The 14,835-nt window shown below is 30.5% G+C and overlaps 1 protein-coding gene and 1 long non-coding RNA gene across 2 annotated transcripts in view; one reads left to right on the top strand and one right to left on the bottom strand.

The window, feature by feature from the left end:
* LOC137398343 (CAP-Gly domain-containing linker protein 1-like) overlaps nucleotides 1-14,835 on the top strand; it is a 533,051-nt gene that overhangs the window by 14,845 nt on the left and 503,371 nt on the right. The gene's annotated exons all lie outside the window — the stretch shown is intronic.
* On the bottom strand, nucleotides 6,070-6,876 carry LOC137398953 (uncharacterized). The gene is made up of 3 exons (XR_010979078.1): nucleotides 6,821-6,876; nucleotides 6,491-6,556; nucleotides 6,070-6,197 (listed from the first exon to the last, which is right to left on the bottom strand). It is a non-coding gene; the product is annotated as an uncharacterized lncRNA (long non-coding RNA).

Below are 14,835 nucleotides of genomic sequence, written 5' to 3'. Positions count from 1 at the left end.
ATCATTGATATCTCACAGCTTCAAAAGTGCATGTTTGCTTGAGATGCATGAAACTTGCATATTTATGTATGAAATTTATGCTGAAATAAAAAACCTCAAAAGTTTCGTAAACGTTATTCAGTATTCAACTGCATACATTTATATACGGTATTTATTCAAATCTTTATACGTTTTAGAGTTTTTTTCAAGCTACTGGACCCCCACCATCAAGAGAAATACCTGGCCACAATTGGTTCTCTCCTAAAAATAACGGTTAGTATTTTATTTGTTTCTTGAAGTTATGAAATGAAATAAAATACATAAAGAAAATAATATAATAAAATAATAATATAATAAAATAATATAAAATAAATACATGAAATAAAATACATTATTACATATTATTAATCATATTATGGTTAATATTAATACTAATAAAAATGTTATTGTTAATAATATTAAAACAATTATTAAAAATATTATTAATATTATTAATAATAACAATTTTCTATTAATAATATTATTAATATACTACTACTCTTAACATGTTTAATAACATTAGTAATAATAATATTATTCGTAATGATGAGTATGAATAAAACATACTGGAGAAATTCATTAGAGTAAAATATAATTAAAATATAAATGTAAATGTATCTGAAGAAAGTAGTTCTAAAAGAGTTGTAGCCAGACTTAGATAAAGAGTATTTAGGTGTACTTAACATTTTGCCTTGGACTAGACACTGAGAAGTGATATTTATAGTCAAGTTATGATGTTCTGTATTACATAACTTTAGGTATGTTCATGATATTTTTGAACCTATCAACTTTATTTCATTACGTTATTTCATTCGTTTTTTTAATGCTTTTTAACTTTTCATTAAAATACTAGTCATTGGTAGGTTTCCAGAAGAACATTCAAACATAAAAATAGTTTCCCAAGTCTCAAAACCAATTGCTTTTTTGTATTGACAATTGGTCAGATTTGAAGCAGTATGAAGCTCTAGTATTGACACAACCTGACCTCGTGAGTCATGATGACCTTCACATGACCTTGGAAAGAGAATTATTGTAAGCCGTTAGTGGCATCTTAAATCAAGCACTGTCACATTCAGGGCTTTTAATAGACACAACCTGTGTGAAGGTTAGAAACTAAGGCCTGTTGCAACAATTGCGACTGAATAGCTCACATTACAAGCTGTTGCACTTTACTTAAACTGAATAGTGACAGCAGCGTTTATGTGTGGTGATTAACTAATAACAAATGAAATAAATTAAATAATAACAAACTTGTCTCCTAGGTTAAATATACAATGAAGGCGTAGAATGGAATATGATGAACATGGTTTATGAGGTTTTAGCGAATATGGTTTTAGGGCTTCCTCGACAGGGTGATGGACCTATGGATAGACCTCGGAAAGATCAACTTGCATCTCAGTATAAAGGTTGGTACCTGCTGTAGAGTGAAGAGCCTGTTTAACTAGTTTTTTTCGATGAATATATTTACAGACATATATACAAATCTCAGTCTGTTGCATGTTTATCCAGATATAGCAGGTAAAATCTCAAAATGTGCGATGTATCCCTGCATTGTATTTGAACCCGGGTCACTCAACTTGCAAGCCTACAAACAGGCGCGCTAAACCACCAATCCAAGGTGCTGTTACCGTTCCTAACTAGCTTATCTATCGTTATGGCGATTGCAAGTTACAGGCTAAATATGTATTTTTTATTATTAATTAATATTACCTTTTGTTTGTTTTTTAAAAATATTTTTTAAAAGCTTTATAACAATTACTTATTTTTTCAGTCACCATTTGCAATTGTGCCGCTTCGAGTTCAAATACGCCGTTACATGCCTTCCACTTTAGGGACTTCCTAAAGGCAACGGCTAGAAATATTTGTTGGACGATGGATTGTAATGCCCGGTGTTGCCCGAGTAATCAACAAGTTTTTGGACAGAAGTTTTATTTTCATTTAACGCATACAATATTCTAACTTTTAAACTTTGTATAGTGAAAAAAGTGTTTTTATTCAGTTCTAATGATTTAAAAGGAAAAATAGAAGTTTTCAAACTTTTTAAAACTTTTTTGTAACTTTCAATTTTTTGAATGAGTAAAGAAGAAAAAAGAATGAATAATAATAATAAGAATAAAATAATAAAATAAGTATTTTGGTGAAATAAATTAGGAAAAATAAAACTGTACAGGTGTTTAAAAGTAAATCTGAGTAAAATCAATAGCAAGTACTGGCTGTATATAGTCTGTTTTGCTATGATTACATCAAAAAACTATTTGGTAAACAAGTACATGATTTTAGTGATTTTAGGCAGAAATATCGCATAGAGTGGTGTAGAAACCCATATTAATTATATAATGCAAACACCAGTTAGAAAATCCTATCATTTTAAAGCAGTAACAAAACAATATGTTAGGCTTAGTAACTATAGTTACCTACAATAACTTTAGTGCATTTTGTGGTTACAGTCTGCAAGAAAATGTAACATTACAATGTACTACATCTAGAATGGACAGGGGAGAAGTTTTCTCAATTGAATTTAGCTTACTAAACGCATATTTTAGTCAACTTCAAACTTTAAACTAAAATTTTATTACTTGTTTATTTGTGAATCCGCTTTTTACCATAATGGATAATGCTGAATTTGCCATGGCTAGCAATGTATAATTTTTATAACATATATAATCAGACTGAACACAAATCATCGAATATTAATCACAACATAAATTTTTGTTGATACTAATGGCGGGAAAACGAATTGTCCTTAGTATGGCAAAGACGAGAAAGCATCGTGTTTTATAGAGTTGGATCAAAAAATGTTTTATCACGGGGGCATCGTAATCCGTAGACGCAATGTATAAATCATACATCATTTAGGGTGTGAAATTGGGCAAAGTATACAGTAAGAGGTATATAGTAAAAGTATTTAGTAAGAGCTATGTAATCAAAAAAAACCTTCATAACCTTATGGTTAGCCAGTTGGATTACTAACATGCAGTTGAAATCTGTGTGAGTTTATATCCAGCGAGATGCAAGCTTTTTATTTCGATATTTAAAAAGCTATAGCTGGACCCATTGAAATACAGACTCATTGAGTAGCACACAAACTTTGAGATTTATACATGTATAAATATATATTCAAACGTATATCAGTATATATATATAATGTAATGTATATATATATATATAAAATGTAATATATATTTTTTGTACACATTGAACTCAATAAGTATGCTTTAAAGACATATATCCAAAAGGAGAAAAATATTTCAAATGGTAAAAATTAATCAATAAGAAATACGGAATCATGTTGACTTTTGAAAAATGTCTAAAGCTGACAATAAATTGTTTTGATAGCATATACGTATTTGATTGTGACCAGGAGAGGATAACTGCTTGTCTCAACTTATGATCCATTAAACAAGAAATATTGCACACATATAAGATGACTGCATATAAATTCAAAAGCACAATATAATTGAGCTTGAGCTGATTTCTCATATGCATGTGGTAAACTGAGAGAGTCAAAAATATGTTGTAGAAAACCATGAAGCCCGGAAGAGCACAACTCCACCAGTGGAAGAGATGAATGACAGCCAAAGATTAGCAATGGTTATAGTTATCACAGTCGGAGTTTTCCTTCTAGCTGTAATTGCTGCCTTGACTGGTGTCAGACTTCATCTTGCGAGTAAAAAGTAATTATAAACTATTAATAGATTTATAGTACGAGATGGTTAAAATGGTTGATTTCTTTTTAACAATAGAATAGGGCAAACAATTTTTAAACATAAAAAACAAACAAGTTATTTTTAACAATATAACAGAGCTAGATGAATACTAGATGAATTTGAAAAACTTATACTGAGTTATCTAGTAAAGGAAAAATTACTTTCACTAAAACTATTGCCAGATTGCAGGCGGATTAATAATCTTTCTGTTACATGTTACTGTCAACTATGCTAGTTCTGATCCCAAGCGCTTTAAGGGTGAGCCTACTAACCGATGTAATAAAGGTCATAACTGTAATTTGTTGTTTGGGTACTGCATTCTAATGGTTAAGTTCACTGCCTCTAGAGTTACGAGTTGAAATTCAGCGTTTTGGGGATTTTTAATTGCAATAGCTGACCATACACACGACACCCAGACTTTGAAATTTATCTACATATAGATTACCAATTTCTTTTTAACAATAGAATAGAACAGGCAATTTTTCTAACAATAGACTTGAGCAAACACTTTCATTCTAACAACAGAATATATTATTATTTGCTCTAGTACACTGACAGTAGTATATAGAGAGCAGATCTACACATAAAAGTGACGGATCCAGCAGGGGGATAGAAAAAGGGGTTTGTGAATTAAATTGGCTAGGGGTGTAGATTGAATCGTGTGGAGTTGAATGAGATGTTGGGGTTTGGGGGGAAATTGTGGTGTAGAGTAGGGGGTTGAATTCGAGGGGTTACGGATCCGCTCCTGGCGTAATCGGCGGATTATCTGTGGATGAGTCATCGGATTAGCGGGGGATGAGTCATCTGATTGAACGCGGATTATCGCGGGATTAGTCGGGGGAATCGTCGCGGATTAGTCGGGCGAATCGTCGCCGATTATCGGTGGAATAGTGGGGGTGAATATCTGGGACATTGAGGGCTGGATGGTTTTCCGGAGTGGATCTCGCGGATAATCGAGGAGAGCGAGAGATTACCTAGCGGATGAGTGAGGGGGTTAATATCTGGGACACCGAGGGGTTGATTTTCTGGAGATTGTTATATATTTGAAACATTGAATATATATGAGAAAGTGTTTATGTACAAAGTTATTTTTTGAAGAATTGATGATTTTGTAATGTTGAAGCTGTTGAATGGTTAAGAATTTTAAGGAATTTTATTTTTCGAATTTTTTTTTGTATTTTTTTGTATGTAAGATTGAAATTTGTTGGAGAAATTAATATGTTGAATGAAAGATCAGTTTTATTACAAAATTATTCACTTTAAAAGATATATTTATACTACATCGTAGTATTCGCGAGTATTGTGAGATGTTACTAGCCCCTTGTATATAATGATACCCGGATAATTCTCTTTCAACGAAAGGGCATATCTCGAAGGCATCGTCTTCATAAATTCTGAAATTATCCATCACTGTTATGGATCCACTACTTTTTTAAAGATAATGTATAAATTGATGAAGTATTATTAGTTAGTGTTGATTGTTACTGAAGCTTCTGAGGAGTCAACTTCCAATAGTATGAATATCGACAATATTTCTGAAAGAACTCCCCAATTGAATATGAAACAAAGACAGTGTAGAAGACCAACCAAGTCTAGATTAAACAGAACTACGTCATTACGAAGATCATCAAGAAAAAGTTTGGTAGTAAAGCGGTTATTCGAATCCAAGGAAAATTATATGGAAGGAGATGAGAAAATTACGTCACCTATTGCAACAGTTTTTAAATCCGAGGAAATGCAAGAACCATGGAAATGGATTGATCTAAAAGTTTTGGATATTCCAGCTTCATTAGAAGTAATACAAGCAAATAAGTCTGAAGAAAATGACAATTGTGAGATTGCGTTGCAATTCTTCGTTGAACGTAAGGGAGAGCGTGTGGCATTATGTTCGATCATCGAACCTCAAAAGTATAACATTCCCTCATCATTCCAATGGTTGACACCAACTCTCATGATATTGGATCGAAGTGAGATTTACATGAACTCTAAGTCTTCATCAGGATTAAAACTTTTCACGATTGACGGAGCGTGCAATCTGAAGGAATTCAGAGAGAAATTAAACAAAGATTATAAACTCTGTATATCAAGACAGTAATTAGTTAAGGAAATGTTATTATGATTAAATTTTATATAGTTTATTTGATGATATATCATAGGAATTTAAACTTACTATCAATGGATATATTATTGAATAAAAGTTTTGTATATAAAAATGGTAAAACATAATATAAAAAAAGACTATTGAATATTGAATATCATTCAACCCCAATTTTCTTCTTCTTTCATTGACGAAAGAGAATGAACTGTCTACAATCAAAACATACATTATTTTTGGTGAGATATAGTAAAAGTAAGACATACAGACAGATTAGATCATTCATTCAAACTAAAAAACAAATATAATGTAATACTTACTGAAGAAGAAGATCCATCCTTTTTCTGAATGGAATCTTCCTGTTGAGATACGGGAGCCTGCAATTGCAATGATTACAGTCAGGATGGTTTTCTATAACCTTGTTGAGATAGTAGACTCTACATTCACAATGGACTCCAACTTAAATTGTAAATTTCAATTGCATTACTCATCGAATCATAGAATGATATGCAAGATGTAATGCAGACAGAATAGGATATGCAATCAACTAGAGTAGGACATACAGACAATAAGAAAAACAAATATGTTACATCACATAGTCAGACTAGGACACACAGACAGAGGAGGATATTCAGTTAAAACAAAGAAATAAATATAATGTGCTACTTACTGAAGATTCAAATTTATAAACCCTTCTCCGAAAAGGTCTATATTTAGTTCGCTGATACCCAGGATCCTACAATTGCAATGATTATAGTCAGAGTAGAATACGCAGACAAATTAAAACACAGTCAGGTCTTACTTTGAATTTCAATTCCAACACCTTTTGTTTTAAAGTGAAGTTATACAAATATTAATTACTGTTTTCACAGACTGTTACTCATTTTAACATTCCTACATACCAATTGGAGTGAATTTTGTTGAATGTATTTGATCTTTAGTTACATGTTTTATCATTATACAACGATATTAGACGAAATAAATATAATGTAATACTTACTTTTAAAGTCAATGTAACATCGAAGTTACAAAATAATTCTTCTCTTTGTCGCTGCAAGACCAATGATTTCTACAATAATTTCCAAATTACTTTGTATAATTGAATTGTTTCATTTAAGCAAACCCTATAATTCGAAATATATTTAATATGTAGTTTATATTCTCAAGTTTCCTTTAACCCTTTCACTGCCGAGCATGTACAAATTTGGGTATTTGCCAAGTACCAGCCATTTTACCGAAAATTGCCGATATTGCTTCATGATATGTAAACAGTATTTTTTCCAATTTCAATCTCTATTCAGAACAATTTTGTTACATATTTTAATTTGCTAACATTGTAGCCATCATTGCTATGCAAAAATTCAACGAATCTATACTTTGTGCGATGATAAAGCTGTGTGATGCTATGATCGATGCGAAGCTAAAACGATCTTCCGTGTTTCTTACTCTCACAAAATTATTACTTTCACTACTCTCAGAGACAGTGCTGCTGCTTTAACTATCTGTATAATCACGAAAATCTGAATCTGAAATGGCTATAATGCCATCAACATTACTAATTACCTGTTTTCTGACTCGCGCGCGGTAATTAATGAACTCACACAAAAAATGTTCGTTATAAAATTAGAAGTTCTCTAACAAAAGTTTGAAATTGATTCGTTACTTTAGGTTAATTTTATAGACAAATCTTCAGACAACACTGTCAATTTCATAAAAGTCTGAAAGACCGTGGGTTATGCTGTCAACGAATAATAAAATGAGGTAACTACGCAATGGCTGGGAAAGTCGCATTAATGCGTCTACGGCAGTCGTCCCACGAAAACGCATTTATGCGTCTACGGCAGTGAAAGGGTTAATCAAAAATATAATTTAGTAAAATATTATAATGTAATACTTACTTTCTTTTGAAGCTTGATCTTGTTTCGAAAAGCCTTCTGTTTTTCAGGATCTACCTCTCTACCCCAAGGGCAGTAGCCCCATATCTCCACACACGTGTCGATGCAATTTGTCTGAGTTAGGAGTCTATCCACGTTTTTGTCTCGAGCACACATTGTAAACTATTATAAATAAAATGAGATGAAAAACTTATTCTTTCTCGTTGCTTATATAGTAAGTAGAAGCAATGTTATGGTTCATTAAATTTGTGTAATTTATGTTCACGAAATTGTAAAATCAGCTAAACAGTTTTCGCGAAATTCACTTTCGCGAAATTCGATTTCGCGAAAGTTGACTATATAATATATATGTGTAATTTCGCGAAATCCAATTTCGCAAAATCCAATTTCGCGAAATCCAATTTCGCGAAAATCACTTTCGCGAAATTCAATTTCACGAAAGTTGACTATATAATATATATAATGTGTAATTTCGCGAAATCCAATTTCGCGAAAGTTGACTATATAATATATATAATGTGTAATTTCGCGAAATTCACTTTCGCGAAATTCAATTTCGCGAAAATCTGTTTACTATTTTCGCTTCATTGATTCTGTTGGATACGCCACTATTCTTCAATACTCTGTATAAGAAGCTTGCTCAGTGTAATTTTCCTTTTCATCACTTAGTCCTGCTCCTGATGCCTACTTATATACAGATTGAGATTTTGGGGCAATCGAGCGTTGATACCATAAGGCTTGTATGCTTCAGCTAGAATTCTGTTAGCCGGCTACTCGCGATTAAGTTCGTTGAGTGTCGCTGTGTTCAGGCTGTCGTGTGGACAAGCGCCTTGGCAATCGACCTGAGTGTTTACCTAGGCTTGCCTATGGAATTCTCCTGTTTGGTTTGGCTTAACCATTCCATAACAGTCTCTTGCCCAGTAAATAGAGGGATGAGCAAAAAAAAAGAAGGCCCAATGGACAGATGGAGGAATTGTACTAAGGTAGGTATAGGTAAGTATTCGTTTTGAAGAGAATATAAAGAAAATGAATATATGTATTGTTTTGAATAAATGTAGTATGTATCATTTATTCTCTCAAAGATTGATGAATGATAACAGGGTTCTCTTTACCAAAAGTATTTTGTCATGATTTTATCGAAAGATTGTGTATTATATATCACTTCACAGTCTTTTCCATATTTTGAAGATATCAGTTAGAATGTGATGCTAGCAAGTCTACTAGTTTAATTTAATTAAAAGATCCATGGGTGCTTTACCGCTTCATGGAATAATTCTCAATATACTGATTACTCATGATGATCTCTCACAGTGCAATCAGGAGTGTTAATAAAGTACTGAGAATAAGTATATGTACCATTATTATAAAGTGTAGTAAGAGATCATCAGGTGTGTTAATAAAGTACAGAGAATAAGTATGTGTACAATTATTATAAAGTGTAATAAGAGATCATTAGGAGTGTTAATAAAGTACTGAGAATAAGTATATGTACAATGATTATAAAGTGCTGTAAGAGAACATCAGGAGTATTAATAAAGTACTGAGAATAAGTATATGTACAATTATTATAAAGTACTGTAAGAGATCATCAGGAGTGTTAATAAAGTACTGAGAATAAGTATATGTACAATGATTATAAAGTGCTGTAAGAGAACATCAGGAGTATTAATAAAGTACAGAGAATAAGTACATGTACAATTATTATAAAGTGCTGTAAGAGATCATCAGGAGTGTTAATAAAGTACAGAGAATAAGTATATGTACAATTATTATAAAGTGCTGTAAGAGATCATCAAGAGTGTTAATAAAGTACAGAGAATAAGTATATGTACAATTATTATAAAGTGCTGTAAGAGATCATCAGGAGTGTTAATAAAGTACAGAGAATAAGTATATGTACAATTATTATAAAGTGCTGTAAGAGATCATCAGGAGTGTTAATAAAGTACAGAGAATAAGTATATGTACAATTATTATAAAGTGTTGTAAGAGATCATCAAGAGTGTTAATAAAGTACTGAGAATAAGTATATGTACAATTATTATAAAGTGCTGTAAGATATCATCAGGTGTGGTAAAAAAGTACAGGGAATAAGTATGTGTACAATTATTAAAACGTGTAGTAAAAGACCATCAAGAGTGTTAATAAAATACAGAGAATAAGTATGTGTACAATTATTATAAAGTGTAGTAAGAGATCATCAAGAGTGTTAATAAAGTACAGAGAATAAGTATGTGTACAATTATTCTAAAGTGCTGTAAAAGATCATCAGGAGTGTTAATAAAGTACTGAGAATAAGTATGTGTACAATTATTATAAAGTGCTGTAAGAGAACATCAGGAGTATTAATAAAGTACAGAGAATAAGTATGTGTACAATTATTCTAAAGTGCTGTAAAAGATCATCATGAGTGTTAATAAAGTACTGAGAATAAGTATGTGTACAATTATTATAAAGTGCTGTAAGAGAACATCAGGAGTATTAATAAAGTACAGAGAATAAGTATATGTACAATTATTATAAAGTGCTGTCAGAGATCATCAGGATTGTTAATAAAGTAAAGAGAATAAGTATATGTACAATTATTATAAAGTGTAGTAAGAGATCATCAGGAGTGTTATTAAAGTACAGATAATAAGTATATGTACAATTATTATAAAGTGCTGTAAGAGTTCATCAAGAGTGTTAATAACGTACAGATATTAAGTATATGTACAATTATTATAAAGTGCTGTAAGAGATCATCAAGAGTGTTAATAAAGTACAGAGAATAAGTATATGTACAATTATTATAAAGTGCTGTAAGAGATCATCAGGTGTGTTAACAAAGTACAGATAATAAGTATATGTACAATTATTATAAAGTGCTGTAAGAGTTCATCAAGAGTGTTAATAAAGTACAGATATTAAGTATATGTACAATTATTATAAAGTGCTGTAAGAGATCATCAAGAGTGTTAATAAAGTACTGAGAATAAGTATATGTACAATTATTATAAAGTGCTGTAAGAGATCATCAGGAGTGTTAATAAAGTACTGAGAATAAGTATATGTACAATTATTATAAAGTGTAGTAAGAGATCATCAAGAGTGTTAATAAAGTACAGAGAATAAGTATATGTACAATTATTATAAAGTGCTGTAAGAGATCATCAGGAGTGTTAATAAAGTACAGAGAATAAGTATATGTACAATTATTATAAAGTACTGTAAGAGATCATCAAGAGTGTTAATAAAGTACAGAGAATAAGTATATGTACAATTATTATAAAGTACTGTAAGAGATCATTAGGAGTGTTAATAAAGTACAGAGAATAAGTATATGTAGCATTATTATAAAGTGTATTAAGAGATCATCAAGAGTGTTAATAAAGTACAGAGAATGAGTATATGTACAATTATTATAAAGTGCTGTAAGAGATCATCAGGAGTGTTAATAAAGTACTGAGAATAAGTATGTGTACAATTATTATAAAGTGCTGTAAGAGATCATCAAGAGTGTTAATAAAGTACAGAGAATAAGTATATGTACAATTATTATAAAGTACTGTAAGAGATCATTAGGAGTGTTAATAAAGTACTGAGAATAAGTATGTGTACAATTATTATAAAGTGTAGTAAAAGTCCGTCAAGAGTGTTAATAAAATACAGAGAATAAGTATGTGTACAATTATTATAAAGTGTAGTAAGAGATCATCAAGAGTGATAATAAAGTACAGATAATAAGTATGTGTACAATTATTTTAACGTGCTGTAAAAGATCATCAGGAGTGTTAATAAAGTACTGAGAATAAGTATGTGTACAATTATTATAAAGTGCTGTAAGAGATCATCAGGAGTATTAATAAAATACAGAGAATAAGTATATGTACAATTATTATAAAGTGCTGTAAAAGATCATCAAGAGTGTTAATAAAGTACAGAGAATAAGTATATGTACAATTATTATAAAGTGCTGTCAGAGATCATCAGGAGTGTTAATAAAGTACAGAGAATAAGTATATGTACAATTATTATAAAGTGTAGTAAGAGATCATCAGGAGTGTTATTAAAGTACAGATAATAAGTATATGTACAATTATTATAAAATGCTGTAAGAGTTCATCAAGAGTGTTAATAAAGTACAGATATTAAGTATATGTACAATTATTATAAAGTGCTGTAAGAGATCATCGAGAGTGTTAATAAAGTACAGAGAATAAGTATATGTACAATTATTATAAAGTGCTGTAAGAGATCATTAGGGGTGTTAATAAAGTACAGAGAATAAGTATATGTACAATTATTATAAAGTGCTGTAAGAGATCACCAGGTGTGTTAACAAAGTACAGATAATAAGTATGTGTACAATTATTATAAAGTGTAGTAAGAGATCATCAAGAGTATTAATAAAGTACAGAGAATAAGTATGTGTACAATTATTATAAAGTGCTGTAAGAGATCACCAGGTGTGTCAACAAAGTACAGATAATAAGTATGTGTACAATTATTATAAAGTGTAGTAAGAGATCATCAGGTGTGTTAATAAAGTACTGAGAATAAGTATATGTACAATTATTATAAAGTGCTGTAAGAGATCATCAAGTGTGTTAATAAAGTACAGATAATAAGTATATGTATAATTATTATAAAGTGCTGTAAGAGATCATTAGGAGTGTTAATAAAGTACTGAGAATAGATATTTGTACAATTATTATAAAGTGCTGTAAGAGATCATCAGGTGTGTTAATAAAGTACAGAGAATAAGTATATGTACAATTATTATAAAGTACTGATAAAGATTGTACATGAACATTTTCTTATTTATATATTCAATGTTTCATTTATACTATATTATCTTTATTGTGTCCTATCTACTTGAATATTTTCATATATTTCAAGTTAAACAAAAACTATTTTATTTTTATTGAAACAAAATGATGATGGAAATAATGAATAATACATATAAATATATCTTTTAAAGTGAATAATTTTGTAATAAAACTGATCTTTCATTCAACATAATATGTTGAATGAAAGATCAGTTTTATTACAAAATTATTTGTAATAAAACTGATCTTTCATTGATGCAACAAATTGAAATTTGTTGGAGAAATTAATATTATTAATTTCTCCAACAAATTTCAATCTCACATACAAAAAAATACAAAAAAAAACCGAAAATAAATTCCTTAAAATTCTTAACCATATAAGAGCTTCAACATTACAAAATCATCAAATCTTCAAAAAATAACTTTGTACATAAACACTTTCTCATATATATTCAATGTTTCAAATATATAACAATCTCCGGAAAATCAACCCCTCGGTGTCCCAGATATTAACCCCCTCACTCATCCGCTAGGTAATCTCTCGCTCTCCTCGATAATCCGCGAGATCCACTCCGGAAAACCATCCAGCCCTCGATGTCCCAGATATTCACCCCCACTATTCCACCGATAATCGGCGACGATTCGCCCGACTAATCCGCGACGATTCCCCCGACTAATCCCGCGATAATCCGCGTTCAATCGGATGACTCATCCCCCGCTAATCCGATGACTCATCCACAGATAATCCGCCGATTACGCCAGGAGCGGATCCGTAACCCCTCGAATTCAACCCCCTACTCTACACCACAATTTCCCCCCAAATCCCCACATCTCATTCAACTCCACACGATTCAATCTACACCCCTAGCCAATTTAATTCACAACCCCCTTTTTCTATCCCCCCGCTGGATCCGTCACTTTTATGTGTAGATCTGCTCTCTATATACTACTACTGACACTCAAGTGTGCCAAAAAGAGCACAGAGAATAATATATTATAACTTATTCTAAAAACTAATCTATTATAGAACATTCTAAAAACAATCTAACTAGAACTAAAGATTGTTTTAGAACTATTTTCAATTATTCATAGAAGGGGAAGGTGCAGGTGTTAGAGCATTTGTGTCGAATGTGGAAGGTTGAAGTTTAGATTCCTGTAAAATGCAATAATGTTTTATAGCCATTACTGCAGATGGACTGACACAGCTCCTATTATAGTAAAGATCAGATTATTAATAGCTATCTGTGAACATTTTTGATTGTGTATTTTATGTTTTGTTTCAACTCTTCAACACGAATAATCGACAGTTCATGTTAGTCTGCAGTTGTCTATTAACAAAGCCGAGAAAACCCGTGTTGACTTTTTTCTCAATTTCAAATTTCTTACCATGTTTACTTTCTTCATGTTTTTTACACTTGTAAATTACATGACAGGGTATTTTCAACATGAACTATACCGTCCTTAACCAATAAATGTCTAAATTGAGAGTGATAAAGTCTTCGGTCATATCATGTGATTTCTTACAACTCTCATCTCCTGTCTCTTCATGTATTACATCTCTTCTAGCCTGTGTTCATTTTCTTGCCTAAATGTTTTGAAATTATTTTTATTCTTCATCTATTGGATTTCATCTTACATGCCATAGTTCTCTACAATGACCATTATAATTATGTAACTGTCTCTTATTCACTTATTTGATTCCTCATCCTTCACGTCTGTTCTCTGGCTCTACTGGGTAGGGCCTGTTTTTCATTCGCTCTGGGCTGATCCCATCTCCTTCTTAGTCATTCTCTGGTTGCCTCGTTTTTTGCATTTCATTTTGTTTACGTTGAGGGAAAACAATTGAGGGTATATATTATTATATCATGCTATGTAAATATATGCATATGCATGTATATATATTATTTATATACATTATTTTTATATTAATAATAACATGTGTATTAATACTAATTAATACATATTGATTAAATAATATATATATGTATATTAATTTTATAAATGTTTATATATGTTTATGTATAAATATATTAATATCATATTAATAATAAAATATATATTAATTGATATATATATATATATAATATATTAATATATATACATATATATATACATGTATATATATTAATAAATATATATATTAATATTATAAATTTATATATATTGATGTTTATATATAAATATATTAATATTATAATAATAAAAATATATATTAGTATATATATAATATGGTAATATAAATATATATATAATATATTAACATATATATCAATTAATATATAAATATATTAATTGATATAAATATAATA

This window comes from Watersipora subatra, chromosome 6, assembly GCF_963576615.1.
Source record: "Watersipora subatra chromosome 6, tzWatSuba1.1, whole genome shotgun sequence".
Taxonomy (NCBI): domain Eukaryota; kingdom Metazoa; phylum Bryozoa; class Gymnolaemata; order Cheilostomatida; family Watersiporidae; genus Watersipora; species Watersipora subatra.
Note: the sequence above shows the minus strand (reverse complement) of the source record. Positions and strands in the feature narration are given on the sequence as shown.